Below are 16,351 nucleotides of genomic sequence, written 5' to 3' on the forward strand. Positions count from 1 at the left end.
CACTAAGAACGAAATAAAGTTGAATCCCGTTTTAACGAATACCGTTGTAGTGAACATCTCGTTTCAAAGAACACTTTTCTAATCCCCCCCCCCCCGCAGATAAGTTTGCATGGGAACAATACAAGAACCTGCAACCCCTTTATATATACTGAGAAATTACCGTAATTTCTCAGTCATCGCTGAGTGTTCGTTATAACGGGATCCGACTGTATTTCTGAAAACAAATAAACGTTATTCCCGCAATAAGTGGAGGGATATATATACTTTCGGCTTATACCAGAGTCGTCTCGTCACCATCATCATTGCATAAACAAGTCACGTTCACGCTTCGTTGGCTTCCAGTCCCCGCCCACCACGTAATCGACGAACAAAAGCATATTAGTTTTTCTTCCCCCCTCCTTTAGCCCCGCCCACATTGTCCAAATACAACCGACAAATAGGGAGGGGCTTCCTCATAATAATAATAATAATAATAATAATAGCGAAGACAATCTCTCCCAGTAACCGCTAAATTTGTCATCATCATCTTCAATCAGGGAAAATTTGTCAGTCAAGTCAAGAAAGAAAAGGAGAGGATAATGAGACACGCCTGGAAAAAGTAACCGATCAAGTCAACATGGCGTATGTTGAAAGGTATATTATATATAAATTAGAAAAAATAAATATTTTTCCAAGGGAGGGGGGACATCAATCATTATACGCTGCAATAAGTTCAATTAATCAAACGAGATATTAAAGAAAAACATTAAAAAGAATGAGTTTTTTTCCGGTGATTTTTGATTTTGTGGTGGAAAAACATTTCGGCTTTGCTCATTGGTTGTGTGGTCTCTTCCCCTTTAAGTCACGTTACATTCAGTATTTTGATGTACTATGGACTTCATGGATATACTCAGTAGTGAAGGATATTATTTGAAGCAGTGAGTTTTACATCAAAAGGACGTCATTTGCTCTCCGGAAGTTATGGTAAGAAACAACTCTGTAATTATGATTCTATAAAATATTTATCATAATTAATTAATTTTGCATGGTATTCAAAATTTGGAATCATTATTTAATTTTTTCATACTGGTAATTACTGTATTTAATTGTGATTTTTTTTTTGGCATTGCGCTGATTCTATGTATGATTCATGCGTATTCAGGGCCGCAACTAAATGCTTGGTCACCCGGGGCAAGCACGCATTTTGACGCCTCCCTTGTAATGTTCAAGGACAGGTTTCAGAATGAAATTTGCACCCCCCTCTGGTCCAGAGCCCGGGGCACGAGACCCGCCCCCCCCCTAGTTGCGGCCCTGTGCGTATTGGTATAATTTCAAAATTTTGACTCGTTGCAATTGGGGGGGGGGGGGCTTCAAGTCCAGTTCTTAATCATTACATTTGTATTTCCGTGAGAAACCTCCAATCGCTTGAAGACTATATTTTCGCCCCAGGGACCCTTAAACGGAGATCCTGTCTATTTTACATGCATCGAGATATATTTCTATATTTGGTATTTAAATGATTCTACATAACATTATGTGCATTCATTAGCAGGGCCGCAACTAGACAGTTTGTTTCCCGAGGCAAACCGACATTCTGGTGCCCCCTTGCCATGTAGAAGATGCAGTTAAGGGGGGAATTCAGCACCCAAGGCACGAGACGCACCTGCCCCCCCCCAGTTGCGGCCCTGTTCATTAGAAAGTTAGGTGCCATTCTTGGGTCCCCCTTAAGGCCAGTTTATTTCTTAAAATATGCGCTTTTATGTAACATACTCTCAATAATCCAAGAACCCATTCCACTCGAATCCCTGGAATAGGGATTTTCTCTCACACTATTAATTACATGGATACTACCTTGATAATACAGAACTTTGATTTTTCGTCGTTATATTGATTCTATGTTACATCATGTGCACGTACTATATAAATTACATCTTAGGGGGCGAAAAAATTTCCCCCTTCCCCCTAAAGTCCAATTTAATCATCGAGGATCCTGTTTTTTGCACGTGTTCTTATAAAACTGCAGATATTTGAGAACTAAAATTGAAAATTCCATGGTTCGATGTCTCCGTATATATACGGCAGAGGTGTTCAACCTTTTCTTAGTCGCGAGCAATGCCCAACATAAAAAGAACAGCACCCTAACGGCAAATTTTACATGCGAATGCATGAAATCAGGATGATTTTAATCCTTGAATGCAATTTGTACAAGGGGGTTTAATTGTAACGTTGATCGGAGCACGAAATCGGACACGAGCATCGAATACTGTGGGCGCTTCTGGGAGCACCGTGGTGCTCGCGAGCAATGGGTTGAAGATGCCGGGTATATGATAATGGACTTGTATTAAGTTCATGCAAACAACATTTGAAATATATCTTTTTTTTCATTACACTGATTTTGTTACATCGTGCGTGCTATTAACGAGTTCGGTGGAATTTGCGGGGGGGGGGGGGTTCTTTGAGCAAAATTTATCCATTAAATCTTATATATGTGTTTTTACAAAACATCATATGCTACAGCATGTTCTACGCAGTGCCATCTTGACGCATGGGCCCACTCTTGCACGACCTGGGGGCCACACAAAAATGAGAAATAGTTGGAATTTTTTTAGAAGTATGCATGAAAATTTGTCTCTGGTAGAGCCTCAGAAAAATAATTTGACCCGGGGGGGGGGACATGTTTCTCTTAAGATGGCCCTGGTTCTATTTACAGTCCAGTCTTAACGAGTTCAATACATTTTAAGAGGCCCTTTTTTAGCTCAGTAAATTCATTAAGAATCTCATGTATGCATTTGAAAATTCAATAATTTGGAAGCCCTGTTTTATTTGGAGTCCATGAAATAGGGACCCGTTGTGTTCCCAAAAGCTGTACGAGCCTACTTCATGAGTATTTTACATCGGAATTCGATATTATGGCAGTCATGTTCTCTATTTATCATTCATAATGAATATTGATGAAGTAATGATAATGAGAAAAAATTTGAATAATTTTCTCATGAATGTTTCGATGAGAAAAAAATGAGCCATTGTAATACCTTGTCTATATTTCAATGGAGTAACTCTTAATCCCGGATTGTCCTATAAACTTTTATAATAGTTCTTTCATAAAACTTGGAAAATGTAACCAATAAGCGTCTCGGTTATACATTCGAGCAAATGTATGCAATATGCTTACTGGTTTTTTTTTCCTTCAAGTTTTGTAAAAGATCTATGATCAAACTTTTATAGTATAATCCGTCTTAGAGAATTCGGAAACTTGATGTTGTGGCAACCAGTCAGGACTGAACAGGGGAATAACATTGCCGCCTGACAGTCGAGTGGTTAGGAAGATAATTTTTCACTGTGCGGATCTTGGGTTTGAATCCCAGTTCCGGCATTGATGTCTACTAACCCTAACAAATAGGCAGATTGTAAGATTTCTTGGGAATATGTGATGATCACATTATTAAGAAAAAATAAGTATGAGGTGCATGTGCGGTTAAGTAGTAGCGGTTAGGGCTGAACAAATCTAAAAGAAAAAAGAAACTTACGTGCCCGATTTGCAATACAGCGAAATCTCGATAGAACTATACTGGGTCGACCAAGAGAAAATATTGTTGTAGAGGGATTATCGTTATATCGAAAGACAATATATTGTGCTTTTTTTTTCCCACCACATTGAAAAACGATTAATTCTAGAATTGACGAAAGAAATAATTCTGGGACAAATTAATGCATAACTGCAAGAAATAATTCTACAATTGGTAAAATTTCCAAATAACTGCAAGAAATAATTTTAAAAGTAATGAAAAAAAATTACTTATAAATCAATAGGAGAAATAATTTCGTAATTTCTGATAAATTATATGTATATTAAGATATATATATTGAGGACGGAAATAATTTTTTAGAATTACCGAAATAAATAACTTCAGAATCATTTAAAAGTGATTTCAGAATAAAATTAATCTCAGAAATAATTCAATCAGTAAATTAACCGAAAACGTCTTCAGATTTAGTGAAAAAAAATATTTTAGAACTAATCAAAATTCATAATCAATAAATGAAATAATTTCATAACAAAATGAAAAATCTTCAATTATATTTTTTGGCCCTGTTTAACTCATGGGGGGGGGGGGGCATTGGCCCCATCAATCAGGATATCACTGAGTTGGTGGCCCGCGGGCTTCGTGGGAAGTTTCAATTTGGCTCGCCGTTTCTGAAAGGTTGGAGACCCCTGTTCTAGATACTGCAGTACTCGAGATTATGCGAATGAAATTTTACCACGCATATCTACTTTGACGTATGTAATCGGAGATTGGGTTTATGACGTCAAGAAAGCTTTTCACAGTTTTGGCTGTCGTAGAATGAAACGACTAAGTCCAAACAAAAACAAAAGAACTTGACAAATGGACAAGCGCATTTCTTGTTTCCATCTGATGAAATTAGTTAATTTTCTCCGCTCCTGCATGTGTTTAAATTGATAAGTGCGTAATAGGAATAAATACAATTTTTGTACTGTTAGCTATTTTTATAGCTACTAATACAGTACAACACAATTACAAGTGAACTGTTCCTGTCCCATAATCCATGAAAACTGAAGAAATCAAATAACTTGGTGTATATAACTATAAATAAAAATTTAAAAATGAAAGACCCATGCTCTCTCTGACGATCTGTAATAGTTCTAAATTACATTAAATGTTCGAATTTTTGGTTCAAAAATATAGTTTGTATTGCGTTTTCCTTCTTGCAATTTATTATATATGCCTGGCTACTTTCCCTGAGGGGTCGTTCAAGTATTACGTCAGCATCGAGGGGAGGGGGTTTCGGATTTACTGACTTTTGATGACAAGAGGGGGGAGGGGGGTTTGAAAGTTGCTTACGTCATCAACCACCCCCTTTTTGAAGATATGAAATATTCTAAGCTGCTGACGAAATTTCACTGACGGGGGGGGGGGGGGGGCTGAAAATCTGCTTACGTAATACTTGAATGGCCGATCAGTTTATCTGTGATGACCCTGATTCTACTTTATCTGTGCCTGCGGAGAGCGAGTATGAATCAAACTTAAATCCGATCAATATTTCTTTAAATAAAATATTACGTACTATGTTCCATTCAAAATCGGGCTCGTTATTAAAATGATTTTCGCTTCAATCTCGTAAAATTACATATGGTTAAAAAAATATTGATGTTTATATCCCATTCCCATTCCCATTCTACAATATGCAGATGATATAAAGCTATTCAACATAATGGGCCTCGAGACTGCCTGCTTTCGCCTCTTCCGTTGGAGTAGCCAGAGCAATCTTCCTATTTCTATCGTCAAGAGTGGCTCTATGCATCTAGGCAGACCCACCGACCCTGTCTGCTATCAGATGGGTCCTGACGTTTTACAACACTTGACCATATGCTCCGATCTGGGTATTTCGTTATCAGGATCTCTCGACTTCACTGATCATTATCGTAATATGGTGTGCAGGGCCAATAGAGTCGCATATAGGATACGTACGGCGTACAGCAAGTGCGATATGCATACCCTGACTTTCGCTTTTTGCACATATGTCCAGACCGATTCTCGAATACTGCTCGCAGGTATGGTGTCCATACAAAATTAAAGACATATTACTCATCGAGAGTCCCAAAAGGGCTTTTACTAAACGACTTCCAGGTATTGGTGGAAGATTATACCAAGAGAGACTCGAGATACTTGTCCTTCACTCCTTGGAATAGAGGAGGGTTCGATCTGACCTAATTATTTGCTATAAACTGGTTCATAATATGGTATATTTACCTTCCAATAACCCTTTTTTCGAAATCTTGGATAGACGACCTAACCTCCGTAGACACGGTCTTCAACTGAAAATTCCTGTGGCCAGAGGCGACCGCTACTTCTATGGCTTCAGATGCCGTTCAGCTAGACTGTGGAACAACCTGCCTCGTGACCTCGTTTCCGTCCCATATGATGGATTCGTCTCTTCCTTGGACGATTTTAACTTTACTCCTTTTATGAAGTGTTTTTCTATTTGATTTATGTTCTTTTATGTTTCCAGTTTTGAATCTTACCAGTGTAAGTGCAATCTGTCTACTGGGTTGTGTGATAAAATAAATAAAATAAATAAATACAGAGAAATCCCTCATGGTTTGAAATCGAAACTGGACCAAACCCGGAAAGCGGACGGACATCCTATCAGATTAACTTTCAAGTTGAGTAAATGGTTAGATCCCCCAGAGGCACCCGAATTCCCAGGGACAATGTGCTTATATCACAGATCCAGGGTGTCTCTCGATTCCTATTACTATCTCAGTGATTCCCAACGTGGGCGATGGCATGTTCCGGAAGGGGGGGGGGCGGTAGAAGCTACGGGTATAGCATAGGATTCTATGGGTGAGATTACGTTGGTGGGGGGGGGGGGCGCTGGGAGAAAAAAAAATCTGAAGAAGGGAGCGATGTGGGACAAAAAAGGTTGGGAAACTATGCACTGTCACATTAACAAACCCAAGAAAACTATTTTCCAAATGCAGTTTCTTCATCTCGCTCCCAGAAACAACAATGACTTAAACCGCGATTTAAAATAAGATAAAAATTTAAACACTTTTGGCAAATCCATCATCAACTATGCAGTATAAATAACCAATAACACAAAATTTGTACTTTAAGTGAAAAATAATTATATTTTCGGAAACCATTTTAAAATTATAGTAAAACTGGTCTTGGCTAGTGATTAGATTGATTCTGAAAACCATGTTTAAGGCTACGCTATTCACTCTGCTCTAATGCGTGTTTGGCCACCAATATAGATATTCTATACAATTCGCCTTGCGCGGATCGCACTGATCTATTTTGCATAACAGAAGTGGACCGTATGTGCCGCGTTGTAATTGCTTTGTGCATTTATTGTATGCATGTATTGTGTATGTGCGTGTGTTAATAAATTTCAGTTTCAAGTTTTGTTAAAACGGCTGAAATTTAAAAAAAATTTACGGATTATAAATTCAATTAATCGATTAAAGATGCCTCCAGCAATTGCTTCCGAGTCTTAAAATTAAAAAAAATGAATATAATATTTATTTCATTAATTTTTTTCCATCAATTTCTCTTAATTTCGTCTTTCTTTGCCGTTGAGGATCATTAGTCATACTTATTTTCATGACTTATTTCTCTCACAGCTCACAAATTGCTCATTCCTCATTATATATATATATGTAAACGCTTTTTAAGGAAATTACTCCTTTATTTTTAATTTTTTAAACACTCTATTCATTTAGTTCTAAAAATAACAAAGAAGTACTTAATGGTAATCAAATTTAATGCCCCTCACATCATTCAAATCTACAGTTTTAATTATCGATTTCTTGAAACGCCATCTACCAACAACCAAGATGAACGTGAATGGAACATTTAATAAAATTATTAAATATTCATGAGTAATTAACACACTATCGCTCCACCATTTATTTCATCGCAAACAACAAACAAACCTGTGCTGAAATGTACCGAGATACGTTAAAACCGATATACGTTAAAGTATGCGCGAGCTGATACTTTTTCCTTTTATCGTACGCTCACGACATGTTTATTTGCTTTTAATTGCTAATTACTTCTGATGAGTCACGGATGCCATAGCCTTGTGTGATAGGGAAGTCTACTTTTTTCTTGGGGGGGGGGGGGTGAAAGCTGACCGAAATTAAACAACACCATCACGTAGACGCTGTCTGGTCGAAGAAGAGATAAAAGGAAGAGAAGTTTATCTCTGGATGTTGTCGAGATTTATAAGTTTGTAACCGGGGGAACAAAAAAAATCTCTACTGTCTATCTCTGCTTAATGAATAGCTTTTGATGCCTTTGAGGCACGAGCCTTTCTGGCTTGTTGACGTGCAGATAGATCTCTTCTCGGATACGGATGGAGATATTTCGGCCATCGCGCAACATCTGCTCGGAAATGTTACTTTTTTAGTAGAGTTTGGAGCTTGTCTGTTTGGGCAACACAAGACGAGACTATATGTGAACGTTTTAATTCCATGATAAATTTTGCCCAATCGATCAGTCAATCGTTTATTCATCGCGGTAAATTATCAAATTATGATACATAGTCGGAGATGTAAAGGATTGAGGTTTTAGCCATGTGCATCCGTGATATTATCAAAGCCGTGTGCTGGCTAGTTTCGTTGAAATGACGCCGAGTTATGCCGCCGGTGCCGTGTCTAACGCATGGGCTTACCTTGACACGGCTCGTGGGCCTCAAGTGCAGAAGGGGGGGGGGATGTCACATGTGAACGAGATTTTGCAATTGTTGACAGCAAGTTTGTAAATTGGTAGGCAGGTAATTTCAAGGGCCGCTGTGGTGGTCGATTGACCGTAGTGACGGACTCGCATCGCGAGGATCCGTATTCGAACCCCACAGCGGTGGTCGGCTGAAGTTGGTTTCCTGTAGTTCCCAACTCCGAGGCGCAAATGAGAGCCGATCTCCCCATTAAAAAAGTCTCTCCACAGAGAGCAACGATAAATCATTCAATCATTACACTTCACTCATATTTAGAAAAACTGGTGGCAGATGGCAGCACTACACATAGCAAGCATTACACAGAAACAAACTTCACACCAGGTCTCACTACACGCACATTCCAACGTGTACCAATTCGTTGGAGGTTCTGCAGAGGAATATGGACGAGGTGCATGTCTGGTTTAGTAGTAGGTACTTCTAAGGAGATATTTCTGAATCAGAGGACTTCAGAAAAAAATCTTCCGGCCCGGGGGGAAGGGCCTATATGAAGCTCTTAAAACCCATTTTTAACCGATCCTCAAATTCGTGACAAAATTGCACAATTTTTATATATGATAACTAGTTGCTTAAATAACATATCTGAAAAGTTTAAAAAAATTGGATATCAATTTATTATGGTTTTTCTTTGTAATTAATGGAAATTTACAATTATTAAACATTTTAATCAATGTAAATTAATTAGCTTGATTTGATTAAAATAATTAGTGATAATGATATTAGAAAACCTCATGTATCATGTGGCAAATATGAATGAATCCGAATATCTCATGTATCATGTGGCAAATATGAATGAATCCGAATATCTCATGTATCATGTGGCAAATATGAATGAATCCGAATATCTCATGTATCATGTGGCAAATATGAATGAATCCGAATATCTCATGTATCATGTGGCAAATATGAATGAATCCGATTATCTCATGTATCATGTGGCAAATATGAATGAATCCGAATATCTCATGTATCATGTGGCAAATATGAATGAATCCGAATATCTCATGTATCATGTGGTCTATTTTTAAAAAAAATAATATTTCTCTTCATGATCATGAGAAAAAAGTTCCAGATCGAAAATCAGGATAAAATTTCCAAAAAATTCACTTCTGAAAAGCCTTTAAAAAGTTAAATTTATTTGTAAACAAATTTTAAGAAACACAATGGCACTCAATGGTTCTTTTAATTTCCAAAAATATTAATTCCATACAAAAATGTGAATAAAAATGAAATTTGTTTTTTTAAACAAAGCGTTGCGCAAATGTCAGTCAACGTCAGTCACAATTGGGTCGCACCCCGAGTAATGCATTTTCAAATAACTTCAGGGAAACGTAAGAGAAATTAACAAATAATTCTCTGCTCAGATGGCAAAATATTACGTCAATTTTTTGAAATTTCACAATGGCAGATTTGGAAACAATATTTTTCCGAAATGCGATGCTGTGGCTTTTTGATTTACTACAATTTCCTTCTATTGTTTCCTCATAAATAGAAAGAAATTTTGCCATCTTCCAAAATTTTGACGAACGAGACTCCGGAATGCGAACAACTCGATTTTTTTTGGGAAAAGTGACTTATTACATTTTGCCATTTAAAGCACAAAATTACGAAATAAAATAAATGATCATTCAGGGAGCAAATATGTCTCCCTAACGTAATATTGAATTACAGACTCAATGGATTAAGCCACCGTGATTCAATCTCACCTGTCGATATTATGCTAAATTCTGGAAATGATCCGAGCTGTGTTTTGACAGAATTGGGATAAGCTGAATACTCACTTTTCTTTGAGGTTAAACATGGTTTATATAGAAATCTAACACACACCTTACAGCTCCGATTGAATTAATAGTGCTTTATGTTGTGTCACTCCCTCCCCCGGCTTAGAACAGAGGTGTCGAATTCAATCGGATCGTAGACCGTTTTCCTCACAATCATCTCTCAGGTGGGCAGACCACAAGTTATCAAAAAATTTGTAATTAACACAATTTTCTAATAAATTAATAATTTAAAAAAAAAAGAAACCGAATAAAAAAAAAATTGTAATTGAAATCGAAGGGAAGCGCAACGAGGTTCATGAACCTCTATGCTGAAGGTGAAGATGCTCATGTCACAAAATGGAAATTTTACGGAAGAAATGTTCAAATATTTTCAAGGTTACTTGACTTTCAAGACTACTTGTTGTACTTTGGAACATGTTTGCCTTTTCAAAAATTCATATTTCATGGTTAAAGTAAGAAAGAAAGGTAATTTAAATTTTACATATACAAATACAAATACAACGCCACAACAGACAAAATGCCCAACGAGGTGGCTGATAAAAAGATGCCCATAAAAATATGGATGTCATATATTTCAAAAATACAGCAACCCAATTAAAAATAACACAAATTATAAACAATATATAGCTACACATGATAAAATATTATACAATGCCCATAAAGAATACTTATGGTTGTCTTATTCTAAGAATGGATAGCTTCTCGATTTACCCCAACATGTTTATCGTATTTCTTTTTAAACGTGTCAATTGTGTTACAATTTACTACCTCCGGGGGTAAGCTATTCCATTTATTAACAACCCTATTAGAGAAAAATTCCCCGCGACACCATAACCTCGCATTGTCCCTCACCAATCGATACTGGTGTCCCCTTGTAAAAGCAGTCGATTGGCGGTGTACTAAAAGTTCATGGTCCATTCTATCCATCCCATTGAAAATTTTGAACACTTCGATCATATCTCCTCGACACCTACGTTCATCCAATGTAAACATATTCAAAAAATGAAGTCTCTCTTCATAACTCAAGCCCTGTATGTCAATAAGGACACGCGTATCTCTTCTCTGCACCCCTTCAACCAAGTCTCTGTCCCTCTGTAGGTATGGTCTCCAAAACCTTACAGCATACTCCAGTCCAGGACCAACTAAGCCTCGAAAAAGCGGAAGAATGACTTTAGGAGAACGCGAAGAGAGATGTGTCATACAGTATACAAATACTAAAAACTTAATTTAGTGAAATTTTACGGTAAAAATATAAACTGAGAAAATAAAGTTTGAAAAAATAATGTGTCAAGTTATGACATGGCTGTGAATATTACCTCAATTCGGAGAAACATACCCCCTCAACTACAAAAAAGACACCAATCCGACACCCCTAGTTCTTCACAAGAAAAGACAATTCGTTTTCTTTTAACGTGCCGATCATTTGAAAGCATGTAATACACGATAGAAAACCTTTTGCTCGACATGTTCACATGTATCAATCAATATAAGGAGGGGAAAACGTATAATGAAATCATAAAAGTGCATTAAATCCTTGTCCGTCGAAAACCCGAGACAGATAGTGGAAAACTAATGACCTTATCCTCTCTGTCCTGGAAGAGTAAGTTGATAAACGCATAAATCATCCATAGAGGGAGATTGCATCTTGTTTAAGATTGTTAAAACGTACCACGAAATCTCACCAGAAAAGAGGATTCGCTCGCGTACTTAATGTGATCAATGAATGGTACACGCACCGTGGAGCGTGTAATTGCACGCAAAACAAAAAAAAAAGTAGAGAGAGATCAAATAAATAAATAAATAAATAATGCAATTCAGACAGAGAAAGGGATTTGAAGTGAAAGTATACGCGCATTGGGAAAATGTACAACTCGTACGGATAATACAATCGTTCAGATTATTGCTGGTATCATTCATGTCGTGAGGGCAAACCGTAGGATCTTATGTATTTGAATATCTTATCGGGCTCGTATACATTTCATGAATATTATCTAGGGATGGGTGTTTAGATGTCTCGGTCCTCTTCACTGTTGTGAATTCGGGTCGGAGTTGAGCTGGGATTCCACAACCAACGTATACGTCACGGAAGAATTTTAATCGTAATAATGAGAAGTTCAATTGCAATTTATTATATTTTTTATTTGTGAAATGTTTGACTGCATCGTAATTACTAGAGCCCGGATTATACGCGCGCTAAAAAAAATAATAATTAGCAAATATGCTCTTAAAAGCACTGAAATATTCACAGAAAATAAAGATAAATTTCTGCATTTTTAAAAATGCAGAAAAACCACTTGGCCCGGGGGCCCCCGATGCTCTTAAGACGGCCCTGCTCCCCCAAGCCATGGCCACACTGGTGTGATGGCTAGCCCAATATGTTCCATGGCAAAGTAGTGTGGCCGCTCCACAGTTAGAAACAATCGTCAAATGTTGGAGGCTGGAAGGTTGGTCGAACAGAACGACGAGCACCTTCCAACAGAAGTCAAAAGGTGCCGTCTTCCTTTCCTATCTTCGAATGCGTCTGGTTGCACATTGGTCGAAGAACGCCGACAGACGCAACACGAAAAGAGTGTTCTCAAAAAACCGCTTCTGTTCTTGTCAAATATTCACCGAGGAATACAGGGACAAGCTGGGCCAGTGTGCAGCCGGCCAATGCTGCTTCTTTGCACCGCCAAATATTTGAGAATGACTATAGGTTCAGCCCTGAGACGCGAGTTTGTGACCCTGACTGTAACACGGTAAATATAAGAGTTTTCATTGGAAATAATTCGTGATCACATGAAAGCTTATGGGCTGTACTCACTGTGACTAGCCTCCATTTTTTGAAGATGCAACGTTATATCTATTTTTATTTTAAGCTATCAAATGTGTCAACCAATTTAGAAAACATGGTTGCAGAAAATTGAATTCAAATTTCAAACAGTTAGTTTTGATAACGAAATTTCAAATTTAGAATAATTATTTGGCTAAATATAAGCCACTCTTATTCATTCTTGATTGAAAACAGTTATTTTCAAAAGATGGCACTACGATGGAGCTCAAGGAGCTCCGAAAATTCTCTGTCCGACCGGGCTCATGAATTCATTGAAACAGCGGTGTAAAAAAGAAATTTCTACATTCACTCTGTATACCATGCATGCTCAACTTACAGTCCATGGGCTTCCACCCAATTCTGCTCCATGTCCGAGGCAGAAAGGGGTGGTAAAGACAAGTAATTATAAAAGTATATAAAACTAGTTTAAATGCAGGAAAATTAAGTTTTCTTCTATATTTATTTAATTTCTAAGTGATTATAAAGGTTTACAAGATTCATCGAAAGACCGGTTATTTGTGGAGTCGAAGATTACAAGGAAGAAAATTCATCACTGCCCCCACGGGGACTCGAACCCCGGTCTCTCGCTTGCCGGACGAGTGCTCTACCATCTAAGCTATGGAAGCAGATAGAATATTTCAACCTTGGAGCGTATATAAATGTTAAAAGGCACCGCACATGGACGGTGTCAACAATCAACTAATAGCTCGTGGATGACAAAGGCCAACCAGATGGCCATATTCATATAGACAAGTGGAGAGGACGTTTCTATATGTATAAAGGTTTAACTACAGTTTTCATTGATTGTGTCCGTTTCTTAAGCCTATTCGCAAAACACTAGGGACAGCCTCATCATCTTCGCTGTCTATTCCCGCAAGGAATTGAGTGCCTATTTTGTGCACATGGAACAAGTGACCAAATCCCTTCTCTCTGTCTCTCTCTCTCTCAACTGACTTTAAGTAAAATTCATCGCAATATAAACATTCACAGTCAGAACAATCCTCAGAATCGTTAGTGTTTTGGGTTTTCCCATTATTTTCTTCCGATTCGTCCTTTTCGCGCTTTCCTTAACTTTTGGAATAGGCATTTTTCCGGTGAAACATGAAATGAAGAGGTCCTGTTGTCAGTTGTCATCCAAGAGCACCCAGGAGTGGCACAACTGGCCTCATTAAATCGGGCCTTATTATCTGGCGTGTCATCATTAGAGCTGGCTGAAACCCCGCCAGCTTTATCATCCAACCTGATAAGCATGTCTTTTTTTAACTGGTGTGCTAGGCGAAGGCAATTCCAATTGTTCAGCTCCAGATATGATCACCTATTCACTTGAAGACCTACAAAGTCCGATGTTAGTTGTGTCTGCTGGGAGAAAATCGGCGTCGGTGAATATGGATAGGTCAGTTGTCCATAGTCCTATAGCTTGGAAACCATCAAAAGCAGTTTTCATTGTTGCGCTTTGGATAAAAGCTGATCCAAAGCGCGTTGAAATTCGAAATTGAGTTACGACTTCCCCTGTGTTGTTTCGCAGCCATTTTTGAAGCTAATCGAAGACTTAAAGACGTCATAAAAGAAACATCAAGTGGCTGAAGTCTGTGAGAGCAATGTGGTGGTAGACATACCAACGAAACGCGACTCCCTCGCGTAGTCTCTAACCTCAAGGTTCTTGGTATGCGTTGAGTGGCATTTAATATAACAAAAACCGGAAAAGTCTTTTGAGGCCTTAGAAAATTCCACAAATTTTCGAAACCATACAAGAAATGACTCAGCAGTCACCCATCCAGTGTTGTGCGTCTCAGCCCAACCTCCTGGTGGCAATCCTAACTCAAATTCTTTTTGCTTCTTCTTTCGGGGTAAAATGAGCATTGGGGCATGTAAATTCCGCTTGCCGACACACAAATAAGACAGGTTACAGTTTGGTGGAATGGGTACTTCCCCATTCCGCCTCAGGGACACTATTCAGGTTAGGGAGGTAAGGACACTCGAGAAAGATACGTAAACAAACGTTCAACTACAAGAAAATAAAGAAAATTAAACGTACTTCAAGAATGTACTAATATAGTTATAATGTGAGCAAGTATGTATACCTTATCGTGTTTACAAAATCATCAGAAGTTACAATACAGAAGCGATAAATCACACAACGGAAACCTCATGCGCCAACGCTCAAGAAAACCAGATTAACATGGCAGCCGTAGTTGCGCAGTAACAGGTTGGTCTAGATCTACTGGCAGCACCTTCTTGCCACCGAACGTCGAACTTCATTCCGCTCCGGTACCTCGTTGTGCTCCGGGTACCCCTATTATGATTTTCTTGAGTAAGTATGTGAATCGGAATGCTGGTAGAGTTCCACAGACAGTCATAATGGCCTGAATATCACTTTGCCCGAGGAGGCCTACAGTACTTTCAAGACACTTCTGACTGTCTCCCGTTTTGACCATATTTCGTCTGTGCTTTCTCTCGTCCGAAGGTAGCAACACCCCTGTCAAAAATTAAATGAACATCTTATCATGCTTTTTTTTAAATTTGGCTTCTGTTCGTGCCACGGCGACGCCCCCCCCCCCCCGAATGTCTCAGGGGCATGGATGGGAGCGGCTCTGCGACCGCAGGTTGAGAACCATTGGAATGAATAGAATTCAAATAAAGTTTGTATAGCACACATATATTAATAATAAACTACGTATTTTTTTGGAACTAAGACGGGGAGGACAAGAGAGAAAAGGGGTCAAAACAAGATACCATGCTTTTTCCCCACGCTAATCTTCCGCTGTAAGGTTTCAATTGATTACTTGGTTAATAAAGTGCAATATAAATACTTCATTGGAGTTTATTGGAAATATAGATTATTAGGTAAGATTTATTAGTGATTTTTAGGTGAATAGCAAATTGTCCAAGACCGAGGAAAGAGACATCAACTGTAATCGATTATATTTGACGTATTTATTGTAATCATAAGTTAACCTATTTGTACCCGGATAAAATTCGATTTGATATAAATTTATGCTTTTTTTAGCAAATTTTCATGTAAATCTCTTGTTTATTTACTGATTTTTCTTATGGGGTTACTATTTTGACCCTGAGGAGTGACCCGCTGAATACAGTAAGCCAGGCTATTGCCATTTCCCCCCTCCCGTTCATGCACGAGAAAACCAAATTTTTTTCGATCAAAGAAGTTCTTTCATAAAAATTTGATTAATTTAAATTAAGTTATATCATTTATCTATGCAAAATCGTGGAAATTACGTATAGGAACGATATAAGGTCATTTTGACGAATAAAAGTAGTATTCTCTCTTGTAGCTTTTCGGCTGAAAAATTGCTATTAAATATTACTTCAAGAATGAGAATTTATTTGAACTTAGATTATATATAAAAATTAAGGTTTGGCCTACATCTAAAGGGGCGAAAGGGTGCTCGTGTTGAAATATGGTAGTTTTATATGTATAACGCAAATTGTTCTAAATAGAGCCCAGATTATATGCGCTAAAATAAGTGGAAAAATATGCGCTAAGAAACGCTGAAACATG

At 37.9% G+C, this 16,351-nt stretch overlaps 1 protein-coding gene and 1 non-coding gene across 2 annotated transcripts in view; one reads left to right on the forward strand and one right to left on the reverse strand.

Annotated features, from left to right (window-relative positions):
* The first annotated feature begins 699 nt into the window (after nucleotides 1-699).
* LOC149081462 (uncharacterized) overlaps nucleotides 700-16,351 on the forward strand; it is an 80,857-nt gene continuing 65,205 nt past the window's right edge. Inside the window, exon 1 of the mRNA XM_089238388.1 lies at nucleotides 700-963. The gene's annotated coding sequence lies outside the window, so the exon portion shown is untranslated. The remainder of the gene's footprint in view (nucleotides 964-16,351) is intronic.
* On the reverse strand, nucleotides 13,386-13,457 carry TRNAA-GGC (transfer RNA alanine (anticodon GGC)). The gene has a single exon. It is a non-coding gene; the product is annotated as a tRNA-Ala (tRNA).

This window comes from Pholcus phalangioides, unplaced genomic scaffold, assembly GCF_987345545.1.
Source record: "Pholcus phalangioides strain wild (caught in Gottingen) unplaced genomic scaffold, Ppha-v1.0 ptg000010l_1, whole genome shotgun sequence".
Lineage (NCBI taxonomy): Eukaryota > Metazoa > Arthropoda > Arachnida > Araneae > Pholcidae > Pholcus > Pholcus phalangioides.